Source organism: Enoplosus armatus, chromosome 11 (genome assembly GCF_043641665.1).
Source record: "Enoplosus armatus isolate fEnoArm2 chromosome 11, fEnoArm2.hap1, whole genome shotgun sequence".
Lineage (NCBI taxonomy): Eukaryota > Metazoa > Chordata > Actinopteri > Centrarchiformes > Enoplosidae > Enoplosus > Enoplosus armatus.
In genome coordinates, this window is record NC_092190.1 from 6,991,709 (window position 1) to 7,010,612 (window position 18,904).

Sequence of the window (18,904 nt, forward strand, 5' to 3'; positions counted from 1 at the left end):
ATGGAAAACCATATCTGTCAATAGAAAACCACCCTAGATGTAAAGCAATGGATATCCAACACAGAAGCAAATGCATTCAGTGCTGATGTAAAGGTGACATTAAACATCCACAAGAACAAGTAATGACCTCAGGAGACACTGAGGGACAGACAGGTGAACAGACAGACAGCGGGCAGACAGACAGAGGGACAGAAAGGAGTGAGGCCTGAATGACACCGGATGCAGAGTGTGAAGCATCAAACGCTCACAGGGAGAGTGATGAGGTAATGAGTAAGAGGAGAGAGGAAGGATGACATATGTGTGTGTGTAGGTCAGTCCATGACTGTGTCCATCTGTTGTCCTGCTAGCTCTGCCAAGTCACATGACCTCTGATAGGACACACACACACACACACACACACACACACACACACACTTGTTTTTTTCACATTTAGTTAGCTTTATTGCCATGACCTACATACTGTACATTACTACTGTATACATAGTATTTAAAATCACTTCAGGCATTTGGATCAGATTTGGATCAGCTCATTAAGGCTGTACTGGCACACCATTGGATAATGGCTCAGAAGATATTGCTACCTAATGGTAATATATATTTCACAGAATGGTATAGCAGATGCTGGCACCCATAAGCCGGCACTGGAGAGGAAAATCAAGGTCTCTAGTTTCAACATCAACACACCAGCTGGACCTGTTGGACTGGCTATGATGATTGGCTAACATTTAAATCAAAAATTCAGTTATTTTAATTGGACCTGATAACTTTGCCACTGCAGCTGGTCAGTTTATTGGTTGATTTAACAAAAATACCAAAAATACAGAATCATGTTTCTAAGCTCGTCCAGTCCTGTTTTCTTCAGCTAAGAAATACTGATATTAATGAGATGTATCATGTCTTCTACGGATCATTTTCTCCCGTCTAGATTATTGTAATTACCTCAAGCAGCTTTAAATAGTTTACAGTTGGTTCAAAATGTAGCTGCCAGGCTATTAACAAGAACTAGCCGTCGATCCCACATTACCACTGTTCTTGTATCCCTCAGTTGTAAAATCCTGTAAAAATCAAAATAAAATACAAGAAGATCTACATGACCTTGCCCCCAGTTACATTTCTGATGTCCTCGTTCCTCATTCCACTTCTCCACCACTCTTATCTTTTTATCCATCCCCCGCTCATACTGCAAAACAAAAGGCGATCGCGCCTCGCTGTCTTAGCCCCAACTTTGTTTTTAAGTAGCTTTTAAAAACCCATATTTATAGACAGGCCGTTTTGTAGATCTCCATCCCTGCCTTGTGTTTTGGTTCGTTTTAGTTTGGCCTGTCTCTCATTGTGCTGTGTTTTATATTTTAATTAATTTCTTTCTTCATTTATTTATTCATTTTTGTGTGTGAAGCACTTTGTAACTGTGTGCTATATAAATAAAGCTTTACTTACTTACTCTGAGGCACATTTGTGATTCGGGGCTATATAAATAAAGTTGACTTGAACTGACTTGACATTTAGCCATTCAGGAAGCCACCACTGTTATGCCACGGGTCAGCCTGTGGGATCTACTGAGAACAGTACAGCAGCTATGGTGCAGTGTTTTGTTCCTGATTGCAGTGACAAAGTGCTCTGAATATGCCAGAAAGCTCGGAGTCATCTTCACAGAGTTGTGAAGTGCGCCCCTGATTCCAGAAGTAAAACTCCCATTATTTTTTCCCCATAGACAATGTTACATGACTGACAGCTCCATCCAATAGTAGTTGAGATATTTCATTCTGAAACAAAGTTGTGGACAGGCAAACATCCCTAGAAACATGCTGCTAGCTCTAGCATGGCCAAATATACTGTGTGTTGACTAGATGGCAATAGTTGGCTGATATGAGGCATCCCTGTTTCTTTGGTTTTCAGGCACACACACAAGTTGGATACATCGGAGCTTGAAGAAAATTAAATAAATATAAAAAATAAATTTGGTAAATCCAATATGATATTAACATAGCAAGCGTTTATGTCATAGTGCCAGGTCTTTAGTAATTTGCATTGCTACAGATGTCAGGGACTGTGTCAGAAATCACTCCCGTTTTCTACATAGTGCATTGTGTCAGTGTTTCCAACGAGTGTTGAAAATGAACGTGAAATTTATGCTCTAAATAGTGCCCTCAAAACACTACTTTCTGCTAACAGTCCCACAATGCAGTGCTCTGCATTTTATACATGCAAAAATAGTCATGAATCAGAGTCATGCGACCCTACACCTGTCAGTGATGATGAAAATGATGATGATGATTAATAAGTGTCTGAATCTCTGGTTACTGCTCACTATTGAGTAAACTATTTATCATAAAATGAGAAGATGAATGAGGGAACAAGGGAGAGATTTTGTTTGATTTTGAATGAGATTTTTTTTGAAAGTCTCACTTCCTGTAAGGGGTCTGTAGTATTTAGAGTCATTCCACAAACCACAATAAAGTAAAAATGTGATTTGACTGGCAGGAAGGTGAAATATTTGAAAGTGATGGTCATGAGATAAACCTACAGCATGGCTCAGTTAACCAGGAGACTGCTGCTTTCACACTTCCTGTCTCTCTCTCTCTGTCTCTCTCTCTCTCTCTTTAGAGAGAGGTTGTTAGTAGTCGACTTTATGTTTTGCAGACAGCTGGTTAATCTGCCACAGTGATGAATTAGCTACAAAATGCACACACACACACACACACACACACACACACACACACACACACGTACGCACAGAGCCAGCTGATGCTGACATCAGCTTTAGCGAGGGAAGGATTAAATATATCTGCTCTATTGAGCTGGGAATTACACACTACACACACACACATAGGTAAATACATACACACACACACACATATACATAAAGTGACATGCAGACAAAGAAAAAGCAAGTCAGTAAACTGAGCGTTCAGCATCAAAATGAAATGAAATACATGCGTTTACCTTTTCTGTTGTGATGTGTGTGTGTGAGTCTAATCCAGGCTGACCATGCAGTCAGTAATCAGAGAGGCCAGCTGTGGGTTATAATCCCACGCACACACAAATACACGCACACACACACAGCAGTCAGGCAACAATGTGATTCCTGATTGAAGAGGAAAAGCATAAATATTTTCTTCAGCGTCTGATAAAAGCAGGTCTGTGCTCCACAACAACCTGAACAAGTAAATGCCTCCATCTTTTAAGACTTCAAAGAGACACAAGAGAGTGTAAAGAAACACTGAAACACTGAGTTTCAGTCTCATCTCCGTCTTTAATGTCAATATATGGTGAAATATAATGACATCATACATTCACTGGTCAAGAAACAGCACTGTTTGTGGATCTTTCTAAGGCTTTTGATACTCTTCACAACTGATCAATCTTCTCATCTAACTCTCGGCTAGACAGTGAAGATTATTTCCCTAAATGTCAAACTATTAAATGTTTTAAAAGGCGACTGTACATGCAAATAAGACGTATCCTACACCCAGTGTCCCTCCTGCTGGTGGACGCACACACAAAACTGATTTTTTATTTATTTCACCTCTATTTTACACATAAAATCTCGCTTAACCACCAGCCGTTCCACCCACCATGATGTACTACCATTGAGACTGTTGTCGGGCGAAAACCTTTTATGTCCAAAATGTATGTCAGCTTTAAAGGAACAAACAGGCAACTGCAGTGTGTGTTATTGTTCAGTGGGGTATGAAAGCTTTTATGAGCCATTGTTCAGGTCTGAAGAACACATAGAGGCATGTTACCCTTCAGCTAACAACAAGGGAAGTCACTACACGTGGACATACAAGGTTTACACCATCAGATATCTTGTCTTTTCTTGCTCGCACACTTTTTTTTTATGTTTTTATGTCAGCGAGTGGACTCATCTCAGCTCTGAATCCTGCTGGAGTAAAAGATGAAGACAAGGAGATATTGAGGCACTAATGTATGTCCCTGTTCCCTGAGAGAGACTGTACAACACACACACACACACACACACACAGTAACCTGAGGGGACGACAGGACAAAGAAACTAATGGAGATGTGAAAAGACAGAGAGAGAGGTCTTAGAGTGGCTGTCTCTCACCCCGAGGCCAGTAGCTGGTAATGACAGTGGTCAAAGACACACACACACACACACACACACACACACAGTAAACAGAGCAGTGGCCAGCAGCAGCAGAGATGCAACTAGAAACAACTAGATACAGTTTGATGTTTGTATCTTCGTCCCTGCAGGAATCTGAGATCCAACAATCAGAAGAAACTGGCGAAAACTCAAACCATCACCCCACAATCAGCTTCGTTACACATTGAAATATTTCAGAAAATTCAAATTTGGACAATAATTTCCATTTTCCTCACACAGTAATCGTTTTCACAATCAACACTTTCCCTACAAATACATTAATATCTGATTGTTTCCTTTTGAAGATGCTCTCTCAGGCAGAGCTTCCTCCCGGTCTGTGTTTGACCTCCAACAGGCTCCACAAGTTCAAAACCATCTCATTTCTAACCTCAAAACCTAAACTGGAGCAGCTCTGACCTGAAAGCACAAACTTAACACTGGATTTATGAAGCTCGTTGGGAGGAAGAACTAGCTGAGAGGCTGAATTCAGGGCAAAAAACTTTTACAGAAGTTTCATTTTTCTGTCTCACACTCCTTCACACTCACAAAACAAAACTGCATTAAGGTTGTTAAATGATTACTACATGTAAGCATGTCTCAGAGAAAACTATGGTTAGCTGGGTCTCCTGCAGAAGAAAAGATGCTAGCCACTAGAGACACTAAGCTGGATGAACTTCAGTATTTATGTATTTTTCTTTGGCTACGTGATATGTGGATGGTCTGTATCTATGGTCGCCCTGAGAGCTCAACGCATTGCAACAAAACAAATGAAGACAAACCTTGTCTACAATTTGACAACACATATGCAGCATAACAAGACGTGCCGCATACACAGATAACTCAACCAAATACAGAAAGGCAAGAAGTTGCACCAAACAAAACAGAACTGAGTTACAAAACAAAAAAAAGTTTCCAGAGGACACTAAAAACTGATGAACACACCTGGGCACGCCAAGCCCCCAGGAACATGACACACAATGGCCCAAAAAGCAACATATGTAAAACTAATTAATACATTTTTCTGAGCATCACAAACATCTTGAATTTGATCCATTCGGCCAAATAAAAATGTGAAAGTCTGGAAGAGCTCCCAAAACAGCTCAAGGAAGCCTGGAAAACATTTTGAGCATAAATGGGGCGTCATCTTGGTATGGAATGTGCATTTCCAGCGTATTTTGTTATGTTCAACAAGCAGTCTGATGAGATCACATTCAGACTGCTGTGAATCTGAAGACCTGCAGGAGGCCGTAACCTGAAGACACTCTGAGGACACATGAGGTTCTTTCCATTCAGCTAATTATGCTTCCTCCCTCCTCAACCATCATCGAGGACGTTCCAAAACCTTAAACGTGTCTCGGAGCAGGTGAGGAGCGATGAACCACAGGTGTATCCTATGAGTATGTTTTTAGTTTCTGTTCTGGGGTTTCTATGGAAACAGCATTAACTGTAATATTAATGTTATTGCATCATTGCATTACTGTAGGTTGGACAAACCACCTGTGGAATAACAACACCAACGTTATTCATGTTTGTTCATGAAACAGAAATGATGTGTGTTTGATCTGAACCATGAATGAATCATAAAAACACTGCCTTCTCCTGTTTTTTCTTTTCTGTGCCACGTGCCTCTTGGCTCATTCAGGAAAGGATATTTTCAAAATATTTGTCCTAAACAGCCGTGGTTATTCTTAGTCCAATAATATCAGTCTGAAAAGTGTCAGACGTACTGGACCTGCAGCCCTTCACAAACAAAACACAGATTTTATTAAGTATTTAAAGTATTTAAAGCTGTTGTTATTGCTCTCTCACATTAAGTCTGTTCTTCTTAGTTGTCTGTTGACGTTATTTCTATCAGTCGCATTTCATGACACTCTTTTATTATTTCTACACATTATAGGACAGAGATGGTGTCTGTCATGACCGTCCTCACATCTCTCTCTTGCATCCTCGCTGAGAAAAGAGATGGAAATGAAGGAACTGAGGAGCCACGTTAGCTAAATGGAAACTGCAGTGTCAAACAGGTGGAAAGACAGGTTTGCAGACAGTCCAGCTTCCTGTCTGTCTGTTTTCTGGTTGTCATGGAGGCGCTGTGTAACTGCTGATGTCACTGTGGTCAGTCCACTGGGAAACTATGACACACACAAACACACACCTGTAGTCTCTCTGTCCACATCCTCACTTTTCTGTCCAGGTTGTTTCTAAAGGGTTTCTGTCCAACACGAAGAAAAAAGAAAAAGTAAAACAAACAAATAAAACCTCTAAAAGTCAAACAGAGAGCTGGTCCATCGGCCCGTCTGTCAGGTCAGCAGAGCAGCTGGATTACACACTTTTTGTCTCGGCAGTTTTAAAGTTATAATCCTTAAGATTTTCATGAAATCAAATTGTTTTTGATTCTATTTATCGTCTGCATTTTTAGTGTAGTATAGTAGTGTACATTATTTACATTCAGTAACTACCTCTCTGTTTAGTAGTATTCATTGTTAGTGATTGCCTTCATACGCAGCTACAGTCTGACCGATACTAGATGTTTGAGGCTAATCTGGGAATCCAATAACCACATATCGGCAATGGAAATGAATGTAAACACATGACATTAACAATCTTGATGGGGATTTTTTTTGGTTTATACTGTGATCAAGATACATACTGAGCAGGTCATTTTACTGTTATGGTAATTGCATATCTGCAATTAACTCATATCGGCAGATATATTGGTCCAGCTTTAAATCCAGAATTTCCTCTCATTGATATCAGCCTTGCTGTTTATTGTTAATTCTCCTACAGTCGTATCAGATCTGGATTAAGTTACTGCTAATGCAAACTGAACATTTCCTACTGCTGCTGCTTCACATGGTGAAACACAGGTGCTTTTTCTTATGAAGTAGTCACAAGAGGTTAGCAATGACAGCAATCAAAAAATTAGTCTAAAAAAAAAAAAAGGAAAACAGTCATTTTCCAATGTGTTTTGACAGCGGATCTGAAACTAATGGAACAAGCAGGAGCATCCCATCTGCTGATAAAGAGATGAGGTTACATCAGATGGTGGTTACAGTAACCACCTCAATTAATATGACTGAATGTGATTGATTATTATTCTCTCAGTGTTCACTGAAGCAGTTTGACAGGGATTTAATTTGGATCACACTCAGAAAGCGATGTAGAGAGTTTGTGTGATTCTAATCCTCTAATGTGTACGACCAGCATCATGTTGGTTGTATGGTTTACATACCGCAGCAGGGATTACACACACACACACACACACACACACACACACAGAGAGAGAGAGAGAGAGAGAGAGAGAGAGAGAGAGAGAGAGGCACAGTGAGGTTGTTCTGTCTGTCCAACCTTCACTTCAGAACGCTGTGACTTCTGTTCTGTCTCTAAATAGCTGCACTGCTCCGTAAGGACCTGACACTTACTTTTCAAGGTGAAACTCGGCTTTCACACTAAAATCCAGGACTGAACTGCTAACAAAAGGTGCAAACACGAGTGGCCCCGTCACCTGACACACCGCTCAGCTAATGAACCACCTCACCATCTGACAACTTCCCACTGAACTCAGCGACAAAGACGAGACATAACTGCTGTTCGGTTGCTTTGGTGTTTCAGAGTAGATAGAAACGTTTTAATTAATGAAGACGTGGAGTGAGACCCTTCTTTAAAGCTCCTGATATAATGGCCTTTTTAATGTCTATGAGTAGATGTTGCATATTGCAAATTGTTAATGTTGAGATCACGGCAGAAAAGGCAGCAGCAGCGCCACCGTAGATTTCATGTGCTTAATTGCGCACTTAAAGGAATCGTTTGTCATTTTGGGAAATGCTCTTATTTGCTTTCCTGCTGAGAGTTAGATGAGAAGATGTCTGTACGGTAAATATGAAGATACAGCCAGGAGCTGGTTAGCTTAGCTTAGCATAAAGAGTGGAAACAGGGGGAAACAGCTAGTCTTGCTCTCTCCAAAAGTAACAAAATCCACCCACCAGCACCTCTAAAGCTCACTAACCGAAGAATAAGCGCAATTTGTGGTTTATAAGAGGGGTTTACGTGCAGGACTATTTCTTGGCATATTGGAGTGTTGTCATCACCGTGAGATTGCCAGGCAACCAGCAGAGACTCCAGGAAGTCACTGCCCCCGGCCAAGAGATAATCCCACTCTAGAGGTGCTGGTCATGCTAGCTGCTTCCAGTCAGCTAACCTAAGCTAACTGTCTCCTCAGTAGCTTTATATTTAACATCTTGATGGAGGGTTGATATGCATACCACAATGTCAACGTAATGAAGTGTAATTGGGTTTACTAACTGTAATGTACAATAAATACTCATTTCAAACCTAAACTACTCTTTTCTGGGAAAAGTATTCAGTGACACGTTACTACACAACACTGCCCAAAACAGACTACGACCTGAAGAAGGCAGAAAGTGAATTTACCAGCAATTGTGCAAAACACATTTTGAAATTATTTGGAATTCAAGTTTGAAAGTGATTCTGTTTCCTGACTGAACAGGAAGCTTCAGAATCACAGAGATAAACCAGATGTTCCTCCATTACAGACTGTCAGGGATTAACACACACACACACACACTCAAATACACACATACACACCACTGCATGTAGGTTACCCAGCAGGCTGTGCAGGATTTGGTGGGACATGATTGGTTGAGCCAGAAGGGGATCGTAGGATTGGGATTATAATCCACAGATAAGTGTGTGTGTGTGTGTGTGTGTGTGTGTGTGTGTGTGTGTGTCGTAGCTCACTTTGTATAATCTGTGGTCTAATAATAGAGATTACCACTCGCACTCTTCTGAACATCTACTGACAGTCGTCTGACTTCACTTCTTCCCTGCTGAAGTGTCCCTCAGAAAAACACTGAACTCCTGTGACCTCCCTGTGACTCAGTGTCTGTCTGCATGTGTGCGTGTGTGTGTGTGTGTCTGTGTGTGTGTGTGTGTGTGTCTGTGTGTGTGTGTGTGTGTGTGTGTGTGTGTGTTGTGGACCGCATCTCATGGTCTCCATTCAGTAAAAGGAACTGGTTCAGGTGTCATCATCACTTGACTGATACAGGCTGATTTATGGTTGTGCATGCTGTATCTGATGTGCACCTCCTTGAAAATGTCGGGTCTATGGTGGCTACAGATACGAGCTTTGACTCTGATGCTGGTCGATGCAAGTTGAAGAAAGACTTATTTTCTCCTTTTCACTAACACTCATCTAGCAAAGCGTCTTCCAGTGCAAACCCTCTGCTAACCGCGATCTCCATCACAAGTTTTTATTCGAATGTTAAATTAAATTAAGGCACCTTTCCAGTGACTGCTGTTATGCAAACATTAGGAGTTTGGCGCATTAAGATAAACAATGGAAATGGTTTCATGTTTTAATCTGAGGAAATCGCTCCACACAGATCTGATGTTTTCGTCTCTTCAGTGGATATTTAAGTCACATGATTCACGTTTGTCGTGATTCATTCACTAAATCAGTTTCCATGGAAATTTGTTGTCTTTTGTTGCAACTTTTACACCTCAGCAAAGCATTTTTTTTATTAGATATTTCGGCTACAAGTACTGAGTACTGCAAGCCAAAACACAGAGAACGTTTCTCTCTCAGCAAAGACACACGAGGGTTCGGCTGTGGTCATCAGCAGGTAAACAAACACTGCAGACGTTTCCTCACTTCCATGACTTAAACATAAAAAGAAAGCTGTGAATGTTTGGTTTATATTATTTATATCATCAAACAAGCACACTCAGAACCTCAGTACTACAAACTGTACAACGTGGTGAGTATCAGCAGTATTCACAGGAGAAGCTGAAGCCTCGAAACTACTGCCGGAAAACATTAACTCGGCCCGAAAGACGAGACGACGGCTGTGACATCACTTCCTTCTCAACATGCTGACTCATCAAACATTCAACAGCTGCTCCACTCAACTAATGGAAGAAGAAACATGAGACAAACACACACCTTGGTAGGCAGGTGGTTTAAGTTAGGACACACTCTTTCTTAGACTACAAACTGAAGTTCAAAGCTGACAGAGAGTGAAGTTGTGTCTCTATATAAAGACCAACCATCACCTTCACATAGAGGACACTGTGACTTTGTGTGTTTGACAAGATTCACTTTACTGCACTTTTCCTGCTGACGCAGAGAAGCTGTCTGTCTTTCTGAGTGACTCTCCGAGAGTAATGTCTACACTAAGCCAGCTAAATCTGTACACAAATCTTTACTCTTTCCGTTTATGATCCTCCATCCACATTAAGCCAACATTTTTCACACCTAACTGAGCTTTTTGGAAAAAGTCTCCCGCAGTGGATGAATCTAAACAGACTGACCTCATGTTTTATTCTGGACATGGAGCTTTTGGTCAAGCCTTGTTGTGGCTGTAGAGTTAAAGGATAAGTAGTGATATTCTATGTTTATCTTTTTGTCAACAAATCCCATATGTGTACACCAAATGTGTATTAATCCACTGCTGAAAATAGTCCCACACGCACTGTTTACTCCTGTTTGAGTAAAACGTGTTACAGTAGCCAGCTGTTTTAGAAAAGTGTTTAGTCTATTTAAAAAGAGAAACTATATGCTTGTGAGATGTTTTTAAAGATTTACGTCTTCAGTTGGAACCAATGGGCTTGGGGCTGAGATCCACAGGCAGTGTAGGGAAGTCAGAAAGTATTAAGAGACATATTAACACATGGTTAGCTTTGGTCTTGAAAAATATATAATTACAACAAATGTATCTTTTAAGAAGACAAATTTCTCTCTTCTGATTTTCTCTGCGGTCATTCATTTTAAATGTGAATATAGTCGACCCCTCAATGCAGATCTTATCTTTAACTTGTCTTCATGTTGATTCTGTCAGACTATGATCATAAAATACTGATTTGATTGACATCTCAGTTACTGTTGACCTGGTTAAAAGGAAGCATTTATGACCTGATCAAATCTCTAGTTTCTGCTCATTCAGTTGTCTGACAACAGAAACACAAAAATATGAAAATGAGCTGTAAATCAACTGTATTAAAACAAAGCATAGGTGATAATGTAGAGCAGGAGTAGAGATGAGAAGATTGATACCATTCTCATGTCTCTACAGCCAGCAGACAGTTAGCTTAGTTTAGCATAAAGACTAGAAACAGAGGGAAACAGCTAGCCTGGCTCTGTCCAAAGGTAACACATTTTTGTGCAGTTACAAAATCATAAAGTGTTGCATTTGTTATTAAATGACATAATCAGAGCTTCATTTGATCTACACAGGTATTTGCTCTGAAAGGACGCAGAGAAGAAAACGTTTTTCAAGTTTAAGCCCGAAGGAAGCATTAGAACGGACTTTCCAACTAGCTGGTTGCAGTTTAATTTTGTTATCTGAACTTGATTTTTGATGCAGTTGCTTTTTAAAAAGATGATGCATGAACCAATCGAAGCCTTTTGAGCTTTCATCAGTATTTTGCAAGTGACATGCATCAATTTTGAACTATTTTTGCCTTTACACAAACACACACACTACCATTAGCCTTGTGCTCTCATGGAAACCCCAATGAGCCACAGACTTAACATGGCCTTCCTGCTAAGCTAAGCTAACTGGCTGCTGGCCTCATACTGCTTCATACTCCAGCTGAGACTCAGCAGAGAAACACAACCAGTGATGGAAGAAGTAAAAGTACTAAAACCACACTGAAAATTCTCCACTAAAAGTCCTGCATTCAAAGCATCACTTAAATAAAAGTATAAAAGTATTATCAGTGACATTTACTTAAAGTATCAAAAGTAAAAGTATTCATTCTGCAGGAAAATGATCACTGTCTGTGTTTTATTATTATATGTGATGTTTCTGGATTAATATTACTGCTGCATTAATGTGTATGTTGCACATTAGTGCTGTTGATGTTTAAAGTGGTGCTAATTTAACTACTTTATATACTGTTGGGTAGTTTAATCTACAGCAATGCATCATATTCTGTAAGATTGTCATGTGTTTGCAGCATTGCTGACCTGTGAAACCGCTGTTTTAAGCTTTGAGAAGATGTAGCTGAAAAATCTGAAAAGTAAGATGTAGTGGGGTGAAAAGTACAATATGGAGTAGTAGTATAAAGTTGCATAAAATGGAAATACTCAAGTAAAATACAAGTACCCTGGGGTTTTAACTTAAGTACAGTACTTGAGTACTTAGTTACATTCTACCACTGAATAAAGACCGACTGTCTCACATGTTGGCTGTGATGCACACAGACCAAAAGATGACGAAGGAGAAGAGATTTCAGTGTGGACTGAAATCTTCACGAAAACAACCTGAAAGCACATTTCCAGATTCAGCTGGATTAGCGAGGATATGGTCTGACTGACAGATTAAACTCCTGACGACTTCCTGCAGCCTCCAAACACAGTGATGACACAGTGTGTAAGTGTACGTATGTGTGTCAGTGTGACCTTCACAACCTCAGTGTGTGTGTGAGTGTGTAATACCTCAGAGACACGAGTCGTGAGGAGACACTTCATCACTGCCGGCCTATTTACACACACACACACTTTCTCTTTCACACACGCATAATCAACTTTTCCTTTATACACTCTTTCGTTTTTTATACACACTTTCCTAAACTCTCTCTCTCTCTCTCTTGTCGCCTTCAGGCCACTAATTGTGTTTTTGATGATAATCATCCAATCACATTTCATTACTGTCATCATTTCCTCTTCGTCACATGACAGGAAATTAATTAAAACTTCCTGAGACAACAAGGGGAGCAGGTGCAGACTCATACACACTCACACACACACACACACACACACACACACACACAGGTATAGCTCCATAAATCACAGCAGACAGAATGGGAGTAATGAGGTGGCTAGCTCTGTTAGCGCTCTGTACGGTAGGCAGCACCTAGCTAGCTAAGCACAGACACACAAACACACAGTACTCCACATACTGCACTACATCTCTGAGGGAAAACACAGCTGTTACACAGTAGTGTGTGTGGAGTGTCGTCAACAACAAAACTACTGAGCGAGCACAAAAGTTTCAGCAGTGATGAGTCTGAGCCCAGATTTATGAGTTCAGACCAAGTTTTTATTTGATTTTCTTAAAGGAATAGTTCGACATTTTGGAAAATGTGCTTTTTCTTCTTTCTTGCCAAGAGTTACACGAGAAGACTGACACCACTTTCGAGTCGTGTCGTTGATTAAATATGAAGCTGGAGTCAGGAGATGGTTAGCTTAGCTTAGCATAAAGACTGGAAACACTGCTTCCAGCCAAGAAATAGTCCGGCACATAAACCCCTCATAAAACTGCAATGTGCCGTTAAGGACTTTAGTTTTTGTATGGATTAAACAAATCGGGTAAGTGTGCTGGTAGGTGGATTTATTTACGTTTGGATAGAGCCAGACTAGCTGTTCGCTCCTGTTAACAGTCTTTATGCTAAGATAAGTTAACCACCAGCTGGCTGTAGCCTCATATTTAGTGAACAGACATCAGAGTGGTGTCAATCTTCTCATCAAACTGTCTGCAAGAAAGCACAAATGCATATTTTCCAAAATTTTAAACTATTCCTTGAGTCACAAAACTGAGCGTGATCAGAAGAACACGAGCACACTGAAGAAACTAGATTAATTTAGTATTGATGTAACAATCACGTCTCTGCTCCCTTATCAGAACAGTAATAAAGTTGTTACGATGAGCTCATTACACCTGCCTGCTGTCTGTCCACACAAACACACAAACACACGATACACAAAGGGGTTAGATTTAGTACAGAAACAGTTCGTGCCTGCATCCATGTTTGTGTGTGTGTGTGTGTGTGTGTGTGTGTGTGCTCTCTGCAGGTTTCTAAACTAATCTGTCCTGACGTAACAACATGCTGCTTCTCAATCTGCCCACTGCTGGAGTCCTGGCACACACACACACACAAACACACAGTCACACAGTGTTTAGTAATGTTGTCATGTTCTATAAATAGGTGAAATTGATTTGTGTGGAGGAGAACAAGAGACAGTGTGTTACAGTAGGATAAATCTACCTTTACTGTACAACTGGACAATGCAAACCAATAGCCTGTTAGTGTGAACGTAAAGCTGCGCACACACCTTTAGTGAAGTCTAGCAGCTCATTAGTGCATCCTAACGACCCTTTAGCCCATCTACCGGCAAGTTAGTGCAGTCTACCAGCAGGTTAAACAGTCAAACAGCAGGTTAGTGCGGTCTGCCAAATAGTTAATAGAGTCTACGAGCAGGTTAGTGTGGTCTAACAGCTGGTTAGTATGGGATACCAGCAGGTTAGTGCAGTCTAACTGTTGGTCAGTATGGTCTGGCAACTGGTTAATACAGTCTACCAGCAGGTTAGTATAGTCTTCCAGCTGGTTATTGTCCAATACCGAGAGTCGTTGTGTTTCAGTTTACCTAATTTATTAAGTAACTGTGCAGAACATGAGGTGAGCAAGTTCAACATTTGTACTCTTTCAGAAGTCACCCAAGTCACCCAGATAAGCGTTTTCCTGTCAACCCGGGATACACAACATAGCTGTACTCTGAGTGAAGATGTACACTCCTACATACGTCCTTGACACTTCCCCCCTTTCTTTTCGCTAATCTTTCCCTTCTGTCCTATGAATAACTCTCTAATGCCTTCATTCTGTCCATGCACGAACTAGTTAACTTTGACATTAACATTTTAACAGTTTGTTTTTGTTTTTCAACAACTACACTCAATGCAACCTCCACAGATCTAACTTTCCAATGGGCTCACAGACTCTTACAGACTAGTGATTGTCAGTCTTTCGGGAGTCTGTTTTAGCTGATGTGGTGAGTTCAGAGTTTGCTCACACTCAATGACTGGGCTTCTCTGAGACTCTGGTCTTGCAAACTTGCATATTTCAGTCTCTTGAGGGAGAGCCTGCAGATGTCGACGGTCCCCTGCTCCGCCCCCCTCCCCCCTTCTGGGGAGTGGACCATGTACGACCGCTGAGTGGTGCTCTCCTGCAGCACCAATAATGGAGTAGTCCACCATTTCTCAGAGTCACGTTTCACCAGGACCCTGCTGCCTGCCTGTAGCACAGTTAGGTCCCGCAGCCCATAGCTGCTAGCATCTACCGACACTGCCGCTGGTCTGTTTGGGTCGTAATATACGGGCTGGGGTGCTCATCAGAGCTTGTTTTAGGCTCTGGAAGGCTCTCTCTTCTGCTTGGTCCCAGGTCCACGCACTGCTGGTCTTAAGGAGATCATAGAATGGCCCCCCGATGGTTGTCAGGTGGGTTATGTACGTCCTTACATATTTGATAATTCCAAGTACTCGTTTCAGCTCTTTCATGTTTGTTGGGGCCCGTAGGTCTGCAAATCCCCTTGACCTTCTCTGGATCCAGCTGTACACCTCTCTCATTCACCATGTGTCCCAGGAAGTGTAGCTGCTGTTGTCTGAAGCGACATTTGTCTTTGTTCAACTTCAATCCAGCTCTCTCCGGCCTTTCCAGAACTTTCTCCCCGGGTGCACATCGTGCTCCTACTTGCTGGATCAAGGTCAGACAGTGTTTCATGCATTTTCCTTTGGAAGGTTTCTGGTGCTATGTTTATGGTGTGATAAATAATAAATGCTGCTGTGCAAAGAAATCTGCCAAAACCCACTGGATGTGTCGAGGGAGGAGAAGCCTTTGGCCCCTGCTAGTTTTGCCAAGACTCTTTCAATAGTGGGAAGCATGTATCTTTCTCTTTTCACCTGCTCATTCACTTTTTTCATGTTTACACAGACAGACACTACTGGCACCATTGGACTGCACCAGTCGGTTGGGTGGGTGACTTTCTCAACCACTGCCAAGATCTCCATCCTGCTAAGTTCCTCCTTAACTTTGGGTACTATGTGCAATGGCACTCTGCAGGCTGTCGTTACTGCAGAGGGTTCTGATCCCTCTTTGAGGCATATTTTGACGGGCTCAGTCTACAGTCTAACAACTAGTTGGTACAGTCTAACAGCCAGTTAGTATAGCCTAACAACTAGTTAGTGCAGCATAACAAGTTAGTACAGTCTAACAAGTAGGTAGTACAGTCTAACAGCAAGTTAGTATAGTCTAACAAGTAGTTAGTACAGTCTAAGAGCCAGTTAGTACAGTCTTAAAACTAGTTAGTACAGTCTAACAGCCCGTTAGTACGACTAGTTAGTACAGGAGGTCTACCAGAAGGTAAGTACTCTGTCTGTCTCTGGGTCTTTGTTCTGATTGGACGTTGAGCTCAGTGTGAAGGTGTTCCTGCTCTTCCTCAGTCAGCTTCCCCCTTCTGCTTTAATGAAGTTGATTAGTGTTAATTAGAGTCACAGAGGCCTGAGACACACAGACTGAAGGTCCAAACATCCAAACAAAGAGCGACAGGCAGGCAGGCAGCATCTCAACAGGAGGAAACACACTGGGAGAAAACCTCCTCTGCTGCTGGGAAGGAGGGAAAGACAGAAAGGACAAACGGATAATGGAGGCAGGGAAGAAAAGGAGGAAAGGTAGAGGTAGGGAAGGAAGAGAGGAGGTAAGGAATGAAAAAGGAATGGAAAGGAGGAGATAGTAAAGGAGAGGAGGAGGAAGGGAGGTAAAGGAGGAGGTATTTTAGGGGGAAAAAACAGTTTTCAGATCTGTTTCTGTCCTAGCTGCTGGGGGCGCTACAGTCCAGCTGATCACACACACACACACACACACACACAGACACACACACACACACACACACACACACACTCTGTCACCTATGTGAAAATTAACAACATCTCCATGACAGAAAGAGAGAGACAGGACAACCATTCGGACAGTGTGTGTGTGTGTGTGTGTGTGTGTGTGTGTGTGTGTGTGCGTGTGTGTGTGTGTGCGTAGGCTTTGTAAGGGATTATCTGACAATAATGAAGCATGTTCAATACACACACAAGATTATACTGTCTGTCTGTCTGTCTGTCTGTCTGTTCTCTTCTTCATCCCTGAGTTTAGAAGAATCAGTCAATACAGTGTGTTGGTCTGCTGGATGAAAACTGTTTTAAGAACAAAATACATTTACATTTCGATTTGAAGAAAATTACCAACCTGCCAACTGCAGTTCATTTAATTTAAAAAATATATAAATCCACACACTTGAGGATAAAAGGACGGACAAGGATTAAAACCACCGAATGAACGGACTGAGAGAGAGTCAGAAACACATGTAGTCTGGGTTGCAACAAACAGTTATTTTCATTATCAATTATTTCTTCAATCAACTGATTTATAAAACAACAGAAAACTGTGAAAAATCACAAAAACTTTTCTAGAATTTTCTAGAGACACCTCATTAAATGTCAGATCAACAGTCTGAAACCCCAAAAATATTAAATTTACTGTCATGTAAGAAAAGAAAAAGCAGCAGATTTAAGAACCTGGAACCATCTAATGTTAAGCATTGTGATTAATAGATTATCAAAATAGAAGATTCATTTTATGTCAATTGACTATTTGATTAATCAACAAATCATAGCCGCTCCACATGTAGTAAGTACAGAAAGAAATATATACGAATATGCAGAATGGACACTTCCAAAGTGTATTATTATTATTACTGATACAAGCAGCACTTTAATGTTGCAGCTGTTCGAGGTTTGTTGGGCTGTAGGCAGGATTTTAAATATACTGAGGTCATGAGTCCAAGTCACCCAACCACCTCAACCCCTGCAAACAAAAAGAAAGTCTCTAAATGATTTTAATTATTTGGATTTATTATAGTTAGGCGCTTAGGGAATTCGGGGAAATACACTTATTCACTTTCTTGCTGAGAGTTAAATGAGCTTTAAAGGTGCTGATAGGCAGATTTGTTATCTTTGAACAGTGTTTTATTAGTATCTGTTATATTATTGGATTATTATCACTGGTGCATTAATGCTAATTTCAAGTATTTAATATACTACTGGATAGTTTAATCTACAACAATACATCATCATTATTATTTTTTTTAATGTAAAATCTTAATCTACAAAATAACTACAGAATACTACAACTGTCAGATCAACAGTGGAGTAAAAAGTACAATATTTGCTGCTTGGACAGTAACTACGTACATTAACTCAAGTACTGTACTTTAGTACAATTTTGAGGTACTTCTACTTATCTAAAGTATTTCCAGTGTAATCTACTTTATACTGGTACTCCACTACAGGTACTTTTTACTCCAGGTTTACTGCAGGTTACTTTTAATAATAAGATTTCACATTTAAAACATACAACCAGCTTTTAAAATATGATGCATTATTATAGATTTAAAGTAGTTAGTTAACTCCACCAGTGAAATGCTACTTACACATTACTGCACGACTACTGATAACTTTTACGTACTTACTAAAAATACAACTCAATACTACATTTCTGAACTGATAATGAGAAAAATCAAGAGACACAAAATCGGCTAAAACTAAGACAAACAGGCGGACACGGAAATGAACATTTAAAGTTATTTAAATGTGTGTGTGTGTGTGTGTGTGTGTGTGTGTATATATATATATATATATAAGAGTGACAGGAGCAGTCTGAAAGTGATCCGGACACAAACCGGCGGACAGACGGACAGACGGACTCCGGGAGGTTCGTGGTTTAAAGCCTCTGCTGCTGCTGTTCAGTCCGTTTCATAACAACAAACACAAGATAAAAGACACAAGAAGTGGAGGAGGAGGAGGAGGAGGAGGAGGAGGAAGAGGAGGAGGTAAAGAGACAGAAGATGAAGAGAAAACAGAAGAAGAGGAGGAGGAAGGTGACTTACCGGAGGAGGAGGAGGTGATGGATGGATGTAGAAAGTAGAGTCCTGTTGGTTTGAAGCGCTGAACTCCG